The sequence below is a fragment of the Olea europaea genome, chromosome 9 (genome assembly GCF_002742605.1).
Source record: "Olea europaea var. sylvestris chromosome 9, O_europaea_v1, whole genome shotgun sequence".
Classification (NCBI taxonomy): Eukaryota; Viridiplantae; Streptophyta; class Magnoliopsida; order Lamiales; family Oleaceae; genus Olea; species Olea europaea.
The window spans coordinates 10,440,457-10,462,997 of NC_036245.1; the positions used below are offsets into that span (position 1 = coordinate 10,440,457).

The following is a 22,541-nucleotide window of genomic DNA, read 5'->3' on the forward strand; positions in this document are numbered from 1 at the left end:
TATTATCTCTCTGATGAGATTATACCGCCTTAATATATATTTGGATCATTGATAAGATCTTAGTTCCTTCGCTTGCACGATGGCTCTATTGTTATCACAATACAATGGTATGTAATCAATAATATTATGAACTACTCCAAGTTCACTAATGAACATCTTGATCCACATCGTAACTCTTTGCCGCTTCTGAAGCAATCATGTATTAGGTTTTCGCTATTGAATCAATGATTGTTTCATATTTGGAACCTTTTCAACATATCGTTTAAAACTAAACAATTTTTTCATATAAAATCTTCTCAAGATTTTATCTATATAGATTGGGATGAGTTAAGCAATTTTCTAGATCTATCTCTACAGATCAAGTTGCTTCCACATATCGTTCATGAATAAATCTTTTAACAACCATTATTTCAACGATTAAAATATAGGGATGTTGTTTCCTATAATAATAGGAATGCGACAATGCTCCCATTATCTTCTTGTAAACTCACAAGTCATCTTCATATTTGATAAAATCAAACCTTTTGATTTTACATCAAATTGAAGATTTCAGCTCCAAGAGGCTTTCTTTAACCCATAATCATGATATATAACTATTGTAACCAAAATTCGAATGAACTTCAGCATGACTACAAGTGAAAGGTTTCGTCAAAGTCAACACTTAACCTTTTGCTACTAGCCTTGCTTTGTATGTACTGATATTCCCATCCATATCGACCCTTTCCTTATAAATCATTTACAACCTACGGGATTTATCCCATCAGGAGGGTCGACCAAGGTCCAAACCTTGTTCACATACGTCGAGTTCATATCGAATTTCATGACCTCTTGCCATCTCTTTTAAGTCAACACTTAACTTTATTTTTGTGCAATTAGTAGGTTCATCATCTTGGATCAGTAATACCTGATTAGTAATCACGGATTTCCATCTTCTTGAAGGTCAAATGATCCTACTATACTCACATAGAGCTGACATGTCCTCAGGAGTCTCTACTCCCTAATTAAGAGTATGTCTCATATCAGATATGGGATAAAACTCGGATTAATCTACATGGTTAGCTATATTTGTGGACTCTTGAACTCTTTCAAATTCTATTTTGCTCTCAATGTCCTCTCCTAGAGTAAACATTTTCTCTAAGAGGACGATATGTCGTGAGACGATGACTTTCTTCTCAATGGGTTAATAGAATTAATATCCAAATATTTGATTTGGATATTCCACAAATATGTATTCATCGGATACATATGTTCAAGTTTATCCGATTCAATGCGCTTCAAATAAGCGTCACAGTCCCAAACTTTCATAAGAAATAAATTAGGACTGTTGTCTTTCCATAGCTCGTACGGAGTTCTATTAACCAACTTAGATGAGACATGATTTAATGTATAGCACACTGCAATCAGTGCATGACTCCAAAACAATTTTGGGAGATTTGCATGGCTCATTATTAATTGGACTATATCTAACAGTTTACGATTCCTCCGTTCAGATACACCACAATTTTGCAGTATATATGGAGGAGTTCACTGCAAGAGAATCTCATTCTCTCTTAGATAATCTAAATTTTATCTTTAAGATATTCTCATTTCGATCAGATCTTAATGTGAGGGTATCTTTACCTATTTATTTCTCTACTTCTAACTTGAATCCGCTGAATCTTTCAAGAACTTCATGCTTGAATTTCATCAAGTATACTTGATAATTGATGACATAAGAGAAACCTCATCTGACATTAATTGACATGGATCCATATACATCACTATGTATTATGAAAATATTTGCACAGACTTATTCCTTTTCAAGTAAAAGGAGATTTGGTCATTGTGCCAAACAGGCATGTTTTGCACTAGTCAAACGATTCAAAATCAATTGACTCCACGCAAACATCTCTATGCAAATTTGAAATTGCATTTCATCTATATGATCAAGTTTGCAACGCCAGATTTGGGCATTATTCAGATTATCACTTTTATACCTTTTAACTTCTATATTCATTATAGAATGCTTAGTGTTTAGAATATAAATATTATTTTGTAACTTACCATAACTATTAAGATCTTAATCAAGATAAGTATGAATAACAATTGTCCTTAACATTAAAATAGTTCATATCTGAATGTGAAAATTATTTTAATGTCCAGCTATGGTGAGTACAAAGCAACATTTTTCTAAATCCAATACTAAACCAAAAGGGAATAGCAATAAGTATGTTCCTACAGGCAATGCAGCAACATTTGCTCATCTTTAACGTGTAGGTCAACTTCTCCATTTCACAATGGTCTACTTCTATTTATTTCTCCATATTTGTATAAATATGAGATTTACATCTGGTATCAAATACTTAAGAAACTCGTGAAGCAGACGTAAGCCATGCAATATTTCTTCCAATAACCTTTCATTCTATAATGAAAGCAAGGGTCATTAGATTTGGTATTATCCTTCGTTTTGACCGTATTAACCATGTTAGACGCTTTCCCAAAGCCCCTTTAGACTTCCTCTTAATATTCTTAGAGGAATCAATGACTTGCCCACTACTAACTTTGATATTGGGTATAACAGTCTTAAGAATGTTCAGCTACTCAATAATTGTGCATTCGAACTTATTCACTTTAAATTCATAATTAGTTGTGAATAGCTTTCTCTGACAGAGATTGCAGAACAAAGTCACTACTTAGTTCATGGTTTATGAGTGAACTCAATTGAGACATTTCTCAATGTCAATCATCTTTAGTGTTTGAGCACCGACTGAAGATTCTTATGTCATTTCGCATCGGTATAGTTGTTTGGAAATCTCATATTCTCAGCATCTATACTCTCATGTTACTTTCGTAAATCAGGTGACATAGTTGCAAGCATCACATATGTGCAATACTATCATCATCACTGTGTTTATTACAGTAGACAAGTGTCTCTGAAAAGGGCTACTTAAGGACACAACCAAGTTTCTCATGCCTCAGAACAATTCTCAGATTGCAGTATCAATCAAGAAAATCTGATTTGGTTGTTGGCATCCACCATTCAGAACATACGGTTACTCAAGATTCAATGTAAATGACGAAAAGAAAAAGAATAATATATAAAATGCATCAATTAATTTAACATCGACTTTTATTAAATTAATTATGCTCCCACTATTTAATTCAAATTTATGACTTTCTCACATAAATTTATGGAATTCATACTTGACTCCCAGTGGGCTGAGATCCCATCTGTTATATTAAGAACTTGAGTGTACTCAACAAATTTTAATAAAACATTTGGATAAATACTGTTATCAATTGTATCTCCATACAACTCCCAGATCATTAAGTCGACAACTCTTTATCTTCACACATCTTATGTGTTAGCTTAATATGCCTTTAAAATTTATCTCTTTGAGTGTACTCAACAAAAGATAAATTTTAGTTAAGTCAAACCCGTCATTTAGAAATATCAAATATTTCATAGTGTCAAACATATTCCTAATAGACCAGTCTTGAGTGTACTCAACAAAAGATAAATTTTAGTTAAGTCAAACCCGTCATTTAGAAATATCAAATATTTCATAGTGTCAAACATATTCCTAATAGACCAGTCTTGAGTGTACTCAACACGCTGAGACAATTTGAGACTCTGATTTTTCACTATAATGAAGAAAGGCGATTATAATTGTGACTTAATATTTTATTGTGGGGTTTTACGTTCAAAAGTCTCATCGTAACAATCGTATATGTTGTATTACACATCTACCATGCAAATAAACATATATATACAATATAATATAATAGTATGGATGATTATAGATTTTTACTATCTAGTCTTCCCAAGCCATAAGGAAGACTAGTTGGTCAATTCCTAGGGGGTATCGCATTGATGAGTATCAATGTACCATCTCCATGGTTTCCTCTTCTCCATGTGTTTTCAATTAGTCCAGTTGTAACATGTATCCTATACTAGTTGGCACGAAGGCCTAGATGAAGATGGACTCGTAGGCCCAAAATAACAATACCAATAACGGACTCGCAGGTCCAAAATGAATAAGAGCTCGCAAGCCCTTAATAATAACAATAATAACGGGCTCGCAAGCCCAAAACAATTAAGAGCTCGTACGCTCATAAAATGACAAGAATAAGATTAATCATTCAACACATCCATATGGTCAGTTCATAATCGTCCATTAATGATGCATTCATCATATAAATGTAGGCTAATATAATATCTAATATTATATGCAAATACGTTTCAAATTTCTAGCAATTAAGTGGTCTAAACTATTTTAGACAAAATGGATCGGAACAATTAAATAATTAATTAATCATATTAATCAATTAATTTAATTAGCAAGCGTATTTAATTAAAATCAAAATTTAATTAAATATCGAACTAAAGTCCAACTCCAATTCCACAATTATAGGGCGAGATCATTTAATTAAAATCAAATTTTAATTAAATATCAAATTAGAGTCCAACTCTAATTTCAAAACTTAAGGCGGTTAAATTTAATTAAAATCAAATTTTAATTAAACAATATATTAGAGTCCAACTCTAATTATAAAAAAAAAATTCTAGGGCAAGACAATTTTAATTAAGATCAAATTTTAATTAAATGTAAAATTAGAATCCAATTCTAATTACGAGAACATATTAGGGTGAATAATTAATTAAAATTAAATTTTAATTAAATATTAAATTAAAGTCCAACTTTAATTTAAATTGAATTAATATTTTAATTTAGGATATTACTCCCAAATAAAATAAAGTTCAATTTAGGGTCAAATTTAATATTTAAGTTAAAATCATATTTTAACGAAATGTTAAAATTCATCAATTTCGAATAAAATTCAAAATTAAAATTATATGTTAAACCCATTTAAGATATAATTTTAAAATCCTTTTAAAATCCAAATTCAAAACTCTTTTGAAAATAGCATCTTGACCCAAATTTAAATTTATAATCAGGACCTCCCAATTTTGAAAATTGTAAGTAGGCCCTTCATTAAAATAATTACAACCTGACCCAGCTTTCAAAATTACAATCTGGAGCTTCTAATCTCGAAAATTGCAGACAAACCCTTCAATTTAAAATTGCCAACTTCACCCTTGAAATCAATTTGCAATAAGGGGCCTGAAAATTTTTTAATGTGCAACAGAGGCCCCCGCCTAAAACAACCAACTGAAGCCTTAGGAAATTCGCCCAATTGAAGGAAAATCGAAAATTACTTCAATATATTTTTAGAGGGGCGGCGTCGCCCCTAGCCTTTTCAATAACGGCGACACCTACAACCTAGTAGCAGTGCAAAAGCAGCAGCGACGGTTCCAGCGACGTCTGTTACAACTTTTGACAGAGGCAGCTACTCTTAGCAGCTGCGTCTGCCGCGCCAACAACCGCCACCTCTAAAGAGACGGTGGCGACCACACGCTGGATCCTTTTATTGATTTATTTATTTATATATAATTTAAATCAGATTCAAAATAATGAAAATCAAATTTCATAAATTGATAGAAACTAGAAACCGAACAAAATCAACTTTTGATTTTTCACATATTCAAGACAATTTCTGAAATCTACTTAATGTGCGCAACGAAAAATTAAAACAGTTTTCGATTCCCACCACGGATCTCTTTATATTTAGATAGAAATTGTGATAAAAGTGATGCATTTTCTAGATCTGCAAACCCCCTTATTTTTTCTTTGTTCCAGCAACCTTGATCTACCTCCCACAACTGTCATATTGTCCAGCCTCCACAGTGATCCTCACAGAGAACAAGATTGTAGGATTAGGGTTTTCTTCTTGGGCTAACAAGAATATTTTTTTTATACCAAATTGTAAACTCTAATCAGTTATTTATATAAACCCGAACGGGCTTGGCTTAACTAGGTCCAATATTAAATTAATCCATTTCATTAAATTTGATCCGTGAAGTAATTAATCCAGGTCTATAAATAACCAACCTAATTAATTAATTTATCCAACGATTGTTAAATTAATTAATTGACAAATTGCAATATTTCAATTCTCTTTTGTGTGCGAACGATCAGGTTCCCTATCACGATGCCTAACGATGTGAAATATTATTTTAATCTAATCAAAATTGATAAATTTAATTTATCACAAATTCACACTTGTCGTCTCAGATTGACATCTAGCAATATGTATTGACATGTGACGGGAAATATCACGTGGTATGACAAAATCAAACTCGTTCGTTTACTGTAAAACTATAATCCCTTCGTTAATATGATCTGATCAATTACGAGATATGAAAGTGTGTCAATCTCGATTATTAATCATATCTTTCACTCCACTATTAAGTCAATATAAGTCGAAACTCCTTTTCGACTTATGAATACACCTTCGTCAAGGATTTCATTATCGACTTAATTGAATAAAATGCAGATCATAATCTCTTACTATCTAAGAGTGACGAATCCTCTATTTGTCATTCACAACTTTCACACGATTCATGACATACTCGAACGATACTATATTAGAGGCCCTTGGCAGAACAACATCCAACACTGTCAAAGCATGACTGTACTCATATAAAGTGCTATGACAGCCTCAAGTCAAAGGACTAATCTCACTGCCGAACGTTAGAGATTAACCATTGACACTCAGATAGTTATCCATGAGGAATCTAGGCGAGTCTCCAATGTTTTGTTTTACAACAAAACATCTACGTGTTTATTTAAGTGTCGCTACACTTTAACTTGTGAGATCAACTACTTACTTCACAAGTAAGAAATGCAACACGTGATAATCTATTCGTAATAATGATATCCGTATCTCGTTATTACAGACGATCACGGACGATTTAAGATTCAATCATATGTAATTTGTATCTCACAATCATAACTCCTTGTGATTAACAAATTACGAAGATTTGAATCTACGGACTCTATTATTTAATTTAATTGTATATTAATTAAATAATAGATCTTCCATTAAACTGCATTAATTATATATTAAAAGTATTTATGTCTAAGGTTGATTGGACTTACGGCATAACACTTACAAGTATGTCATTTTCCGAATGCTTAATTTGTTCCTATTGTCCAGTTTACATTTTTACTTCATTTTTTCTAATACGAAAATATGTCGGAATAAATAACTTCCTCTTTTGCCAATAAAATTATTTGTTATGTATGCCCTAAAGCTTGAAATCCGATACACAAGAATAAAAATTGATAGTCAACGACATCAAAGTTTTATTGTTGATCCATATATCATGGAGCTGCTGTTGATTGATTCGGATGTAAGGACATTGGTAGTGTTACTTCGTTCTGTTGGAGCTATGCCTCTCTGATTCGGCAATTTGTTCAATGGAGTATTCTAACTGTTGTGTACTTTGGAAACAGAGTTTATTCCGAACTGACAGCATTAGTCCTAAAAATAGTAAACATGATGGCTTGATCCAAAAGATTGTTTACCAAGAATTTTAGTACCCTAATACTGGAACCTTGAGGAATGGAGAAGTTTTTTCTGTCTGTGAGACTGATATGAATGGATATGTACTCTAACAACATGTTTGGGGCATAGTATTGGACGATACCAAACAAGACAAATATAAGATTTCTAATTCATTCTCGTTTTCTTGTCTGTTCTTCTTTCAGAATCTTAATAATGTAATCCGATGCTAAGTCTGTTCTATATGGAAACCTGTAAGCTTGACGTAGGAGGGTGTGAGATCATAGGGAAGACTCCATCAAAACCTTTCATTTATTTAGAATCTTAAATATTCATAATTGTGACATACTACTTAATTTACAAATATCATCTATATGTAGCACAACAAATATCTTGATCTGCTTCGTCATACTTGTGGTGACAAGAGCACGATATTGTAATTAGGATTTTTAGCAGGAAGGTTACTGACTTACTGGTAGTGTCACTTGTTCTGTTTAAGCAAGCCTCTCTGTTTTTCAATGGAGTAATCTAATTGTTGTTTTTGACGGAATCTAGTTGAAGCTTGGTTGACGTATAACTAGTCTTAAATATTATGGTCTAGTAACTTTACAGATTAATTGCTAGGATTGATGTTTCATCTTCGTATCTTTCAACTTGAACTCTGCATTTAGTGTCTCAAACAAAATGGTGATGTGACTTTGGACAACGTTGTGGCTATGTTTACATTTTTGAGTTTCCGCCCATAACTGGAATATTAATTCAATTTAAACACTTCTTCTATGTACACTTTACTTTTATTGAGTTGCTTTTAATTTCTGATGTTCTTAAGAATTAATTAAGATTTCCGTGTTTATGGTTTTAGGCTGGTGTGTCAACTGTCGACAATCCATGTGAAGGCCGCTATGCTGAGACCATTGAAAACTATCAGAGACTTGTCTTTCCTTGTGAGATGCTTATTTTCTTTCCCATAATGTGATATCAATGCAGAAGGGCTGATTATTTGTTTTCCTATTTCCCAAGAGTTGTGCTTATTGAAAGCAAAAGGGCGAGGAATGTGCAAATATTGAATAATAGACTTAACTCTGTGACGTAATTGCAAAATATAAGAGGTAAAGAGATTAAGTTCTGTAACCAACATGAAATGAAGTGTTTTTGAACCGACGGGACAGGCAATTACACCTAACTATGCACGTCATATTTTGGAAAGCTATTCTCCTAGTGTTTTCTAAAGAAATAAAATACTAAAGAACTTGAAAATTTATTTTAAATTTCAAATGTTCGCTTCTTCCTGTCAAGCAGAATAGGTATTCTTTCATTCTCTTTTTTATGCAGTTTCATTTTTCTGAATTATTCATCTAAATTTCTTGTCCATAATTTTTGTAGTGTAATGCTCGAAGAACATGTGAATATTGACATCAACGTCTTCTTAATGGTCTAGCCTAGTAAAAATTGCGTAGGAAACTGATCAGGCTAAATATATTAGTAATGTTATTCAATACAACAGCCCTATAGGATTATTCTATAACACCAGTTACATCAATCTTCGATACATCCATAATCCCATGAATCTCTTATCACCGTATATTATGCTCCCCATGATTGTTTAGCTGTAGTCACAAATCAAAGATCAGAACATCAGAACAACTAGTAATGTGCTTGATAAATGTACTTCAAAAAAATAAGCTTTTTGCTGTCAATTTCACAAAGGGTTTCTATGGCTTTAAAAACGGCCCAAAAAAACGCGCCCTAAATCGCCAATCGCAGCGCCTAGGCGCTGGCTATAGCGCCTGGGCGCTGTGTCTTCAGCGCCTAGGTGCTGGTGGTAGCGCCTGGGCGCTATGGTTGTAGCGCCTAGGCGCTGGCTATAGCGCCTGGGGGCTGTGTCTTCAGCGCCTAGGTGCTGGTGGTAGCGCCTAGGCACTGCCTCTCGGGTCCAATTTTCATCTTTTCTTCGTTTCGTAGCACCTAGGCGCTATAAGTGTAGCGCCTAAGCGCCATCTTTCTGCCCCAATTCCGTGTTTTTGGCCTCTTCATCCACTTTAATACTTCTTTTCTCATTGCTTCTCCTTATCTTCAAAACAACACTAACAAACACATCAAAAACGTTCTACACTCATAAAATCAAGTATTTAATCAAGCTAAAATTGTGCGAAAACCATGAGTGAAACAAACTCATCAGCGTGTTAGGTACACAGTATTAGTTGGAGTACTCGTCAATTTTAATTGGAGAGATCTTAGATTCTCTTATTTCTATTATCCAACTCTGCTTACTATTTACCAAAATATACTTACCTTGTTGAGAGAGAGCCCAATTGTTATCTACTCCAACATGCCATGCAAAGTAACCCAGCAACCCTTTTTGCTTAGCATAGGAAACCTTGGCGGCATTGGATTGAGTATCATCAAATCCTATCCATGTAGTTCCAGCATAGCAGTAATTCGTTACAATAGTTGAATTGTAAACCGTTATGGCTTTGTTTTGTGCAATGAAATTCGTGATTTGTCTGTAACCCATGGCTCCATTTTCAGGACTTGCAGGGCCATTCGTTGGTGCCAATAGGCCGTGGTTGTTGGCATTCACCAAACGCCAAGTGTACCCATAAAATGGCATGCCAAGAGCCAGTTTTTTCACTCTTACGCCAGCCTGAGTCCAAGCCCCCATACCATAGCTGCCACTGACTTGGCCTGGTGGATCATAGAGTGCAGCGTGTGAATTGGTAAATTTGTACCAAGAGGGATCATAAAAGTCATACGCCATTACATTGATTCAATCCAGGTTGCTGTTTATGGACTGAACTGGATATTTCAAACCATTAACGATTGGTGCAAATGAAATTGCTGCTGTCAAAATCAGCGTCGCCTTGCTGGAGGCTGTGGCGTCGGCAGCCATCGCCGTGCGCCACTCGTTTAATAATAGACCTAAATTAGCCATATCCGAAGCTGTTCGTGGGTATTCCCAATCTAAGTCCAGACCAAAAAGCCCATATGATCTTGCTAATTTTATTGAAGAATCAATGAATGATTTTCGAGAAGTGGATTGAGCAGCCATTGAAGCAAAAACAGTCTTGTCTGCATTTCCACCACCAATGTGTTTGAAGTGTGATTTAAATAGGAGTCTAAATTGCATTAGATTTTTTACCTTTTTTTGAGACTCTTTTAGGGCTAGATTTTATACTATAAATACAAGGCTCCTCTTTCAGTATCGTTTAAGCCATTATTTCTGTAATTCTTTCCTTTCATTGATTGAATAAAATAACATCGTTCCTCTGCCATTTTTTTATTTCTTTACCTTAATCTTGTTCGTCGTTATTTGTGATCTTGTTCAATACTTCAATTACAACAAGTGGAATTCATTAAATTTCAATTCCTGCATTGTTGGTCAATCGGTCCCAACAAGTGGTATTAGAGCGGGGTTATTGGTGGAATTTTGGCTTGAAACTGATCGGAAAATCGTCTGAAAATTACCAGAAAATTAGAAAACGAATCTGTCCAATTTTTCGATATTTTGCCGAACCTGTTTTTGCTTTTTTTGGTCAAATCAGAAAGAATTTGGAGAAACGAACACCACCAGTGGACTCAGCAGGTCGTCGACGCATTTTTCAGCCAGTTGCTGGCGGTGGTAACTTCGGCGAGAGACTGGCGACGCGTGAGACGTTTTTCGACGACGGTGTCTTCATGCAGTTTTCTCCGGACGATGAGACGGACCTTGTGGTGGTGTCCAATTTCAGTTTTGGGCAAAATTGTGGTTCTGGACTATTTTGCCCCTTGCACGTTTGGCAGTTTTCAGTTTTGGGTGTTGCAGTTGCAAGTTCTTCGTGATTTGATTGAGATTTTTCAGAGATGAATTCGTTGAAGTATGAAATTCCGCAATTGGATCGCAATACAAGATTTTTGCTATGTCAAGTAAAAGTGAGAGCTGTGTTGACGCAGATGGATCTTGATGATGCTTTGCTGGGTTTTGATAGGATGCCAGCAAACTTGTCTATGGAGGAGAAACAACGGAAGGATCGGAAAGCTTTAGCGCATATCCAACTTTATTTATCCAACAATTTGCTGCAAGATGTTTTGAAGGAGAAGACAGCGGCTGCTTTGTGGCTCAAGCTGGAGCAGTTGTGCATGACAAAGAGTTTGATGAGCAAGCTGACTCTAAAGCAGAGGTTGTATTCTTATCGCATGGCAGAAGGAGGGTCACTGCAGGACCACCTTGATGTGTTCAAGTTCAAGGAGATCGTTGCAGATTTGGAGATGTTAGAGGTAAAATATGATGAAGATGATGTAGCGTTGGTCCTGTTGTGTTCGCTACCCAATTCTTTTTCGTCATTTCATGATATTATTCTATATAGTCGTGACAGTTATCCATTGAGGAGGTATACGATGCCCTGTTCTCAAAAGAGAAGATGGAGTTGTTGGTTGGAGATCCTGCATCTAGGAGTGGGGATGCTCTTGTTACTCATGGTGATCAATGGAGGGGTAGATCAAAGGTGAAGTACAACAATGTGTATTGTTATTACTGCAAGAGGAAAGGACACATCAAGAAAGATTGCGACAAGTTGCAAGGTAAAGGTGATTTACATGCAAATCATGCAGGGCAATTAGGTAATTCAAATGAGACTAATATTGCTGAAAATTTTTGTGATGATGGAGATGTGATGTTGGCTGTATCTAACGGGGAATCCAAACCTGAGGAGTGGATTCTAGATTCTGCTTGTTCGTATCATATGTGTCCCAATAGGGCTTTGTTTCAAACATATGAGACGGTGAAACAAGGTGGAATTGTCATGGGAAACAACCAATCTTGTCGAGTTGCAGGAATCGGTCGGGTCAGATTGAGGCTATAGGATGGAACAGTGAGGACACTTGATCAGGTTCGCCATATTCCAGACTTGACAAAGAATCTCATATCACTAAGTACCTTGGATGAAAAAGAGTACAAATTTTCTTGTGGATGTGGAGTCTTGAAGGTTCGAAGAGGTGTTCGGGTTGTACTGGAGGGACGGAGGAAATCCTAGTTGTACATCTTGCAGGGGAGCGCAGAACCAGTTCAGAGACATTTGGACAAGTTCAGTACCATGGTGGACATTCACTTTGGTACAGTACCTCTCGGGTTTGGCTCTAGGTCAGTTAAGAACTTTACTCAAGGGAGTGTTGGTGATTCCGCTTTGCCACCAATTTTAGTGGGTACACTGTGTTCTTGTAATGCCAATAGACTCGTGGAGCGTAGGTTCAGTTTTGGAGTTGTCTGTAATGCTTTAGAAATCATTGAAGGTGACAATATTGGCAAGGGACCTGCTGATTGTGCATTTGGTGTGGCTTCTGCTATAGGGTGTGCTTCGTCCCTGTCCAGTGATTGTTAATTTCCATAGGAATTTTTTGAACCCGGGTTTGGGTTCGGGTGTCGCGTGTGGACGCCGGGCGGAGGAACGTGTTATCGTGGAGAGTTTGGTTATTGCCTTGAGGAGATTGGTCAGTTCATTTTGATGCAGACGGATTATTTCTCAAGGTGGAGAAATTTTGGAGCTTCGTTCGTTGCACCGGAATTTGAGTCAAGCTGGAGATTGTTAGAAGTGTGACTCAAATAGGAATCTAAATTGCATTAGATTTCTTACCTTTTTTTGGGACTCCTTTAGGGCTAGATTTTATACTATAAATACAAGGCTCCTCTTTCAGTATTGTTTAAGCCATTATTGTTGTAATTCTCTCATTTCATTGATTGAATAAAATAACATCGTTCCTTTGCCAGTGCTTTTATTTCTTTACTTTAATCTTGTTCATGGTTATTTGTGATCTTGTTCAATACTTCAATTACAACAAGTGAAATTCATTAAATCTCAATTCCTGCATTGTTGGTCAATCGGTCCCAACACAACGGACAAAAGGGTTTTGACAGAAGGGTTCTTAAGTTGGACAGTTCTTGTGAATTGGGCAAAAGAGGCATTGTTTGTGGAGGAAATTGTGAGTTGATAGGTTTGGGGATCAAGATTTGCAAATGCACAAAATAAATGTGTGAAAAGATTGGAATTTATATCTGAGGCCACAAATCCACTTTCAGGGAACCAATATCCTCCTTGAACATTTTGTCCTATAGAAAAGTTAAACTGGAGAAGAGAAATGACGGATAATAAGAGAGAGATTTTAGTAGTACTGGAAGCCATTGAAACTTGAAGTTAAGAAATAGTTGAACCAACAACATATGCTTATATAGCATGTATTCGATATGTTTGACCAATTGAAAACATATGAACGATATTCAAATTTGTGGAAATTAAGCTAGTTGTACACTCCTTTTGTATATCAACTTTGACATTCATTGATGTGTCAAAATCATGTGATTATTCAAATCAAGGGCCATGATTTTGACACATCAAAAATATCGAATTTGATGTACAAAAAGAATATACATATAGCATTTGTGTTTGTGGTTCATTCTGGCCAGATAAATAAATAGGGACAATCACAAATGATTTGTAAAAGTATTAACAGCTTGTTTGGTAGGATTTTTAAAAAGTCTAAAGTTATTCAGGAGATTAAGAAATTACTTTTGAATATGTTAAAATAATTTCTTCAAGGTGTTTAGTCAAGAACTTTTAAAGAAAACTGGCCTAATACAACTTCCTCGACAAGCTTTTCTTACAAGAAGTATAAGCAAAAACACATTCGAGCCTCACATCAAGTTTGAAAAGTTAACTCTTTAGCATGCGGGATTAATTACGTTTAAAATAACTCTTAAGTTAATTTGCAAACATAGATAATTTTCAAATATTTACTCTACTCTTAAAATATACTTGTTTTATAGAATAAATCTAAATTTACTTTCAGGTAACGGTGTATGTGCTCAAATTTTTGAAAGAAAAATGTCTACGTACGTACGTCAAATTTTTGTCGTGAGAGAAACACAAAATTTTCGTTTCTGTCAGTTAGAAATGTTCCAACTGACTTATGAAGATTTTACCGTGGATTCATCCACTTGTGTTTTTTCCTTTGCACATATATTATGTCTTTGATTCCAAATCAAAATATAATCTTACTTAATGACTAATTCTTAGTTCAATGAATTTGACAGGTATCGAATATGAGCCTTTAATTTTCAACACTAACGGATCAATATAGAGTCCATGTGGTCCCGTATCAACGATGACAAATCCCATTTTCCACACAATGCCCTCCATTGTCAGCAATCCATTTCTTTGTTTATTTTAAGGTACCAACAAATTAAACATTATTATAAATTTCAGGTTCATTACGTAAATTAATTTTCGTATCATTCTACTTAATTTGGAATTCTTTACAAATATAATATCTTATTGTTTTTCAAAAATCAAATTTCTTAGTTAAAATGATTTTGCTCAATTAAGTACACTGTGTTAGACTTTATAAAGGTACAAATGTTGTGTTTAGATTTGATGGAAATGAGTAAAACAAATAGACAAATCTATTTGACATAAGTATTAGGTAATCAATGTTATCGATAGAAAACAAATAGATATAAGGTGGCGATGAAGAATAGAACAAATAAGTCGATAATAGATTAAAAATTTAAAATAATACATGTGAAAAAACATGTTTTGGAGTAGGTTTCAAATTTACATTGCAAAAATCCAAAATCTGAGTGCCGAGTTAACACGGTCAAAATGATTGTTCAACAGTGCAATTTATTAAATTTTCATTTGCTTCTGTAGTTGTCCTGTCGTCCAGTCCAAACTTGGTCCTTCGAGAGGGCATCAGAATAAGTTTGCAAGTTTGTGTTGTCTTGTCTTACAAATGAGCTTGAATGTTAAAAATCTTCATCTGATTGTAACACAAAATTTTATCAAGAGTTCAATTTGGACACCCATAAAATGAAAAGAGAAATAATTTTTTTGTCGACAAACCGCAAATCGTCAAAAAATTATTTCTATTTTATTATTCCATAATTAAATAATAAGTCAGTACTATTTTAAAATATTAATCGCTACTTTGGGAAATAAAAGCTTTTAGATAGAAACATATAGCATATGTGCAAGTTATGTTCCCAAAATTGACATAAAATATAAAAGATTGCTGTTATCTGTTCCAAAAGCAAACGCCCTTTGGTAGTCTAGTGGGGAGTTGGTTTTCTCCAGATATTTGCTAAGTGCATACTTCATTTCCATTTTATAAATTTTTTAGCTATCTCATTAATTATTTATCATTTTGAATATAGTATTCCAGTTATTTTTATCAAACATTGAATCTTTATAGCACTCATATGACATTTCTTCAATTTCAATGGTAAACAAAAATTATGAAAAATTACCAAATTTTCTGAATGTCAGGGTAAAGGTTTTGAAGTACGTACCTTGCACGTTGTGGGCTCTCTTTGCATTCGCTTTCCATTCTTGCCACTTCTTGTAGTCGGAATCAACATTAATATTTGGAAGTCGGCTTCTAAGCAATAGTTTGATCGACAAATAAATGAAAAATACTTGACTTACGAGTGTGCATTTGTGTATGCATATGTACATATTCACATATACCAAGTAATGAAGAAAGATTATACTTGTACAATCCAAGGTAAAAAATAATACTCCTCATAACATTTTTATCCTTTCTGTAAGTGGATAAATTAAAAATCAAAAAGGATAATAAAATAAATGAATTATAAAAGTATAAAAAATATACTTATGAACAACCATAAAATGAAGAAATTGATAGACTTTAATTCAGATTTGAAAGGAACTAATAACCCAATTTTAATCTTTTCATCAATTGATCCACGTTGAAATCAAAGAGAACAAGAAAGCAGAAGTGTACCTAAATCCATAATTGTAATTGATTTTGTTCGGGTTATGATCTTCCAATTGATTCGTGATTTTCCTTGGAATTCTTGAAAAACACTCTGTTGATGGGGATGCAGAGGTTATGAAACAATCACGTTAATTGGGGACCATGACCCCATGATAAATAATTGTTAGGCAGTTATCATCTTTTGTTTGTTTTAAATTGACCCCTCATCAATTTAAAACAACTAACCGGCCTCTAAACTTTAATCCCATAATAATTGATACCCATTAGTCCAAAATTAAATTAATTGGATCACTTTAATAGACTAAAACTATAAGATAGCAACGCACACTTTAATCATATACATGTGTGGCTCCAATTGATAAAACAATTTCCAACAATCTCCCACTGGGCCACACATGTAATCTTTTAAATGTGCACAACCTTATGAACTCAAAATTTGCTATCATAATTAAGGGTATTTCCAAACAATCTCATCCATTATTCATATTGATGTAGGATCAAAGCGATTTTCGTCAAACTTAACGTGACTAAATCCATCAATGGTCACGTACACCTATACAACCAAATGACATAGATCAATCACGGGAGCGTAGCATGGAAATTACATGTTATGTGATCCAAACATATCTATTTCCAACTGGTCAAATCAATACTGAATATAATAACAGAGTAAAATGAACTGAATACTTTATTTCTGTATAGAAAAATATCCAAATACACAAAATATCTCCAATTAAATATAAGGCAATAAGAATATAAACTCCCACTAAAATACGATATCCTCAATAAATTTGACACCCATACGAGCAGTGTGCTCATGAGAGACCTTGGGTGGCAATCCCTTAGTAAGCAGGTCCGCAATCATGGAGTTCGTTCCAATGTGCTCTATGGAAATTTGTCCACTCTGTACTCTTTTCTTCACGACCAGGAATTTAATGTCAATGTGTTTTGACTTAGATGTGCTCCTGTTGTTGTTGGAATACAAAACTGTCGAGTTATTGTCACAATATAACTTTAGTGGTCTTTCTATGCCATTCAGAATGCGCGGCCCAGTGACAAAGTTTCGCAGCCATATTCCTTGGTTAGATGCCTCATAGCATGCTACAAACTCTGCAGCCATGGTAGAAGAAGCTATGAGTGTCTGCTTGGTACTCTTCCAGGAAACAGCTCCTCCAGCTAGCAGATAGATATAGCCTGATGTGGATCTTCTACTGCCTTGACATCCAGCAAAATCAGAATCGGAGTACCCTATGATCTCCAACTGATCCGATTTGTTATATGTGAGCATGTAATCCTTTGTTCTCTTTAAATACCTCATAACCCTTTTGGCTGCTTTCCAATGATCCATTCCAGGGTTGCTTAAATATCTGCCTAGCATTCCAACAATAAATGCTATATCTGGATGTGTACAAATTTGAGCATACATTAGACTCCCAATAGCTTATGCATAGGGAATCTTCTGCATTTCCTTAATTTCAAGGTCATTTTGCGGGCATTGTTTGAGACTAAATTTGTCTCCCTTAGTGACAGAGATGTCACCTGGTTTGCAGTCTTGCATGCCAAACCTCTTAAGTACTTTATCGATAGAGCTCTTTTGTGACAATCCAAGAATACTTCGAGAACGATCCCGATGTATCTGAATCTCTAATACAAAAGAGGCGTCATCAAGATTTTTCATCTCAAAATTCCTTAATAAAAATCTCTTGGTTTCGTGCAACATGCCTATATCATTAATGGCAAGCAGTATGTCATCAACATACAAAACCAAGAAAATATGCTTACTCCTATTGAATTTGTGATACACACAATCATCAACAACATTCATCTCAAAACTAAATGAGATAATTACTTGATGAAATTTGTGGTACCATTGACGGGAAGCTTGTTTGAGCCCATAGATGGATTTCTTTAATATGCAAACCATATTCTTTGGGTCTCCAGACACAAAGTTTTCTGGTTGCACCATATAGATCGTCTCGTCAATGTCGCTATTGAGAAACGCCGTCTTAACATCCATCTGATGTAACTCAAGGTCAAAATGCGCAACTAGTGCCATAATTATCCTGAAAGAGTCTTTCGTTGAAACTAGAGAGAAAGTCTCTTTAAAGTCGATGCCTTCCTTTTGGGTAAAGCCTTTAGCCACAAGACGAGTCTTATATCTTTCCACATTACCTTCCGAATCCCTTTTGATTTTAAAAATCCATTTGCAACCGATGGGCTTCGCACCTTCTGGTAATGGGACAAGATCCCAAACTTTATTGTCTTGCATAGACTTATACTCCTCATTCATGGCATCAATCCATTGTCAAGAGTTAGAACCCTGCATGGCCTGATGGAAATTGATTGGATCATCTTCCATCATTACATTATTTTCCTCATGTTCTTGGAGAAATACTATAAAATCATCCGGAATAGCATTTTTCTTTTCTTTCGTGGATCTTCTTAATGACATTGGTTCTTGAGGTTGTTGAGTTTGCACTTCTAGAATAATTACCTCATTTTGGGTGGGAAGTTCTTCAACATTGTCTTGTTGAGGTTCTGGATATAATTCTTGATCAATGACATGTATAGAAACCTGCATATTATCAAAAGTAATAGTAGGAATCAAGATCGATCCTCCCTCAACTTCTTCCTCAAAGACAATATCTCTAACCTTATATCTCCCCCCAAACTTAACATCCTCAAAAAATGTTGTAGTTCCTATTTCAAAAATTGACTTAAGTGCGGAATCATAAAATTCGTAGCCCCTAGATCGTTCAGAATAGCCAATAAAGTAGTTGCTTACTATTTTGGGGTCCAATTTCTTTTCATGTGGCTTATAAGGCCTAGCCTCAGCTGGACATCCCTAAACGTGAAAATGCCTTAGACTAGGCTTTCTTCATGTCCAAAGCTCATAAGGTGTTTTAGCAGCAACCTTAGTTGGTACTCTGTTCAGAATATAAGCTGTGGTCTTTAATGCCTTTCCCCAGAGTGATTTTGGTAAGTTTGAATGACTAATCATACTCCTTACAATGTCCTTAAGAGTTCTGTTTCATCTTTCAGCTGCACCATTCATGCTAGGTGATCCTGGCATAGTGTATTGAGGGACGATTCCACATTCTTCTAGGTATTTGTCAAATGGCCCTGTACATTGTTCACCTGATCCGTCATATCTGCCGTAGTACTCACCACCACGATCAGATCTAACGTTCTTTATCCTTTTGTTGAGTTGATTTTCAACCTTAGTTTTAAAAATTTTGAATATGTCCAGTGACTCAGATTTTTCATAAATGAGATATAGGTACCCATAACGTGAGTAATCGTTATGAATGATATAAAATATTGTTGACCATTCCAGGAAGCCATAGGGAACGGTCCACAAATATCTGTATGTGTCAATTCTAAGACATCCGAAGTTCTGTTAGCACCTAATCTCCTTGTTTTAGTCTATTTTCCCTTGATACAATCAATACATACATCAAAATTCGTAAAGTCAAGGGAATTTAAAATACCATCTGACACAGGTCGTTCAACTCTAGCTTTTGATATGTGACCTAAGCGCTTGTGCCATATTTTTACTGAATTTTATTTATTTAATTTGCGTTTAGTACCACGTGATTCCACATGCAAGGTTTCATTATATGATGCAATAATATCAAGCAAATATAGGTTATCATATGTAGATAACGAATCAGTACCAATAACATTTGAATTTAACAAAAGACTAAACTGATTGTTTCCAAATGAGCAACAATAACTTAATTTGTCCAACGAAGAAACAGAAATTAAATTCCGTCTAAAAGATGGTACAACGAAAGTGTCTTTCAAATTCAAATAATAACTAGTTCTTAATAACAACCTAAAAGTGCCTATTACATCAACTTCCACCGATTTGTCATCACCCACATAGATGTATCTTTCATCATCACTTGGCTTTCAGTAGTTCAGACAGCACTGCATAGAAACACTTATATGAGTAGTAGCACCAGAATCTATCCACCCAGTGTTTCTAGATACTGAAACTAAATTATCCTCAGAACAGACCAAAGTAAGAAGTGTACCTTTCTTTGCACGCCAATCGCGATATTTGGCACAATCCTTCTTCACATGTCCAGTTTTGTTGCAAAAGAAACAAGTTCCTTTGTCTTCCTTCTTTTTCTTTTGTGCTGGACCCTTATGAGCAGCTTCATATTCCTTCCCCTTTTTCTTGCCCTTATCCTTAGAAGTGCTTGCCAAGTGAACACTTTCAGTCCTTTCTTACTTCAACCTTTCTTCCTCTTGCACACAATATGAAATGAGCTCATTTAGAGACCATTTCTCCTTCTGGCAGTTATAACTAACCTTAAATTGATTGAATTGTGTAGGAAGTGAGATCAATACCAAATGGACGAGCAAGTCATCAGACAGCTCGAGCTTTAGTCCCTTAAGTTTTGAAGCAACATGAGACATCTCCATGATGTATTCCCTTATGTTCCCCTTGCTTCTATACTTCATTGAAATCAAGCTCTACAAAAGAGTGCTTGTTTTAGCCTTATTATTTTTCGCAAAACACTTCTCAATTTCAGCAAAAAACTCCTTGGCATTAGATACCTCTTCGATTCTGCACCTCTAAAGGCTTCCGGAATGCCACACTTAATGATCTTTAGACTCATGCGATTTGAGCGATCCCACTTCTCAAAGTTCCTCTTTTCATCAGGTGAACTTTCTTCCGTAAGATGAGTGGTTGCTCGGTCCGAAGAGCAAAGTCTAGATCCATGTAGCCAAGAACAATCAATATGTTCTCCTTCCAATCCTTGAAGTTTGTCTCATTAAGTATGTGAATAGAATTAACATTGGCAGATATAGTAGCAGATGAGCTAGCTGTAGAGAGAACAAAATAAAAAAAAATTAATTATGCTCGATTTAATATCAACATTTAATAATTGATAAATTCAAATAATGGTAAATCCCATCTCAAGATACCTAGTGCAACATCAACATCAAGTCTTTGGACAGTAATATTAATTGCAAGTGGTACTTTCAGTGAAGTGATCAAACATTGACAATAACTCCTATCAAATAATAAACCTATCTTTGGATTGATTTATTATTCACATGGAAACCTTATAATTGTCACACATTCATTACCACAAGTGTGTATGTAATTCGGCCAGATATTAACCTTCCTTTGGACCAACTGATTTTCGCATGAAAAGACACACACAACATCCAAGCATCCTAAACAAACCAATCTACACAAAAGAGGACACTTTGGTGACATATTGTTTCAATTAGTTTACTTAAAACGCTAGACAACCTTAAGTTTTTATAAATGATTAACAAAATTTTGAATTAGATTGTCCCAATTAATTAAACTTTAATTAATACCTTTTAAAGAAGTATTAGTACTGAAATTTGAGAAAGAGAAACTCCAATTAGCATCAATAGATGCCTATGGAAACTTAGGGACCTTAGGGTTAATAATTCAATACTTTAGGGGTTAAAATTTTGAAAAATTTGAAACTTTAGGGGCCAATTTTAATTAATTATGAACATTGAGGGCTTTAATTGCAAAATTCAGAAGTTAAATAGCCCAAATTAATTAATTTTCAAACTTAGGGGGCTGAATTATTAAACCCATAACTTAAAAGGCCCAATTGGATGAATTCTAAATTACAGGGGCTGAATCCTTAAATTTTAACCTAAATGATAATTGCAAGCTGGTCCCTGAAATTACCCAAATTGCACCTGAAGTCCCCATCCCCAAAAATTCACCTTGAAACCGTATGTAATTTTTTTTTTTTTTATCTTTTCCTCCTTCTTCAGCGCCGGCGCAGCCTAGCACCGGCACAACAGCACCGGCAGCACGCCGGCGCCACTGGCAGCAACGCCTACGCTGCTACTGCCACAAACTGTCGCTGCCGATAGCAGCGCTGCGTGGTGCAGCGATCTACACCACCAACAGCGTTGTCGGCAACGATCTTGCACCACCAACAGTCCAGTCAAATCGGCAAAAAAAAAAAAATTAAACACAGCAACTCCTCAATTCAAAATTATGCCCAGCAATTCCTCAAAGTCCAAATGTTCTTCCCATATGAAAGCAAACCGAAAACTTAAATTCCATAATAACACACAGCAGATTCAAACAAACTGGCTCTTTTATTTTATCTAGGTTCTAGAACTTGATCCATAGTCCCAACAACAAAATAAAAGCACAACCCACATTTGATTTAATGGCATAACAACAATGACTAATATATGCACGAAAATTCAATTTTTTTTTATAGAGAGTTTAAGCAAGAAATTGCAGTGCCTTATTTCTCATACAGTTGATCCATATTTCATGCCAGATTCTTAATAATAATGTGAAGAAGATCAAATAACCCAAAATTTCTCAAAGATTCAACAATGGAATGGCTCTGATACCACGT

At 35.0% G+C, this 22,541-nt stretch overlaps 1 pseudogene; it reads right to left on the bottom strand.

The window, feature by feature from the left end:
- Positions 1-8,912: 8,912 nt before the first annotated feature.
- On the bottom strand, positions 8,913-13,541 carry LOC111400059 (annotated as a pseudogene).
- Positions 13,542-22,541: the final 9,000 nt, after the last annotated feature.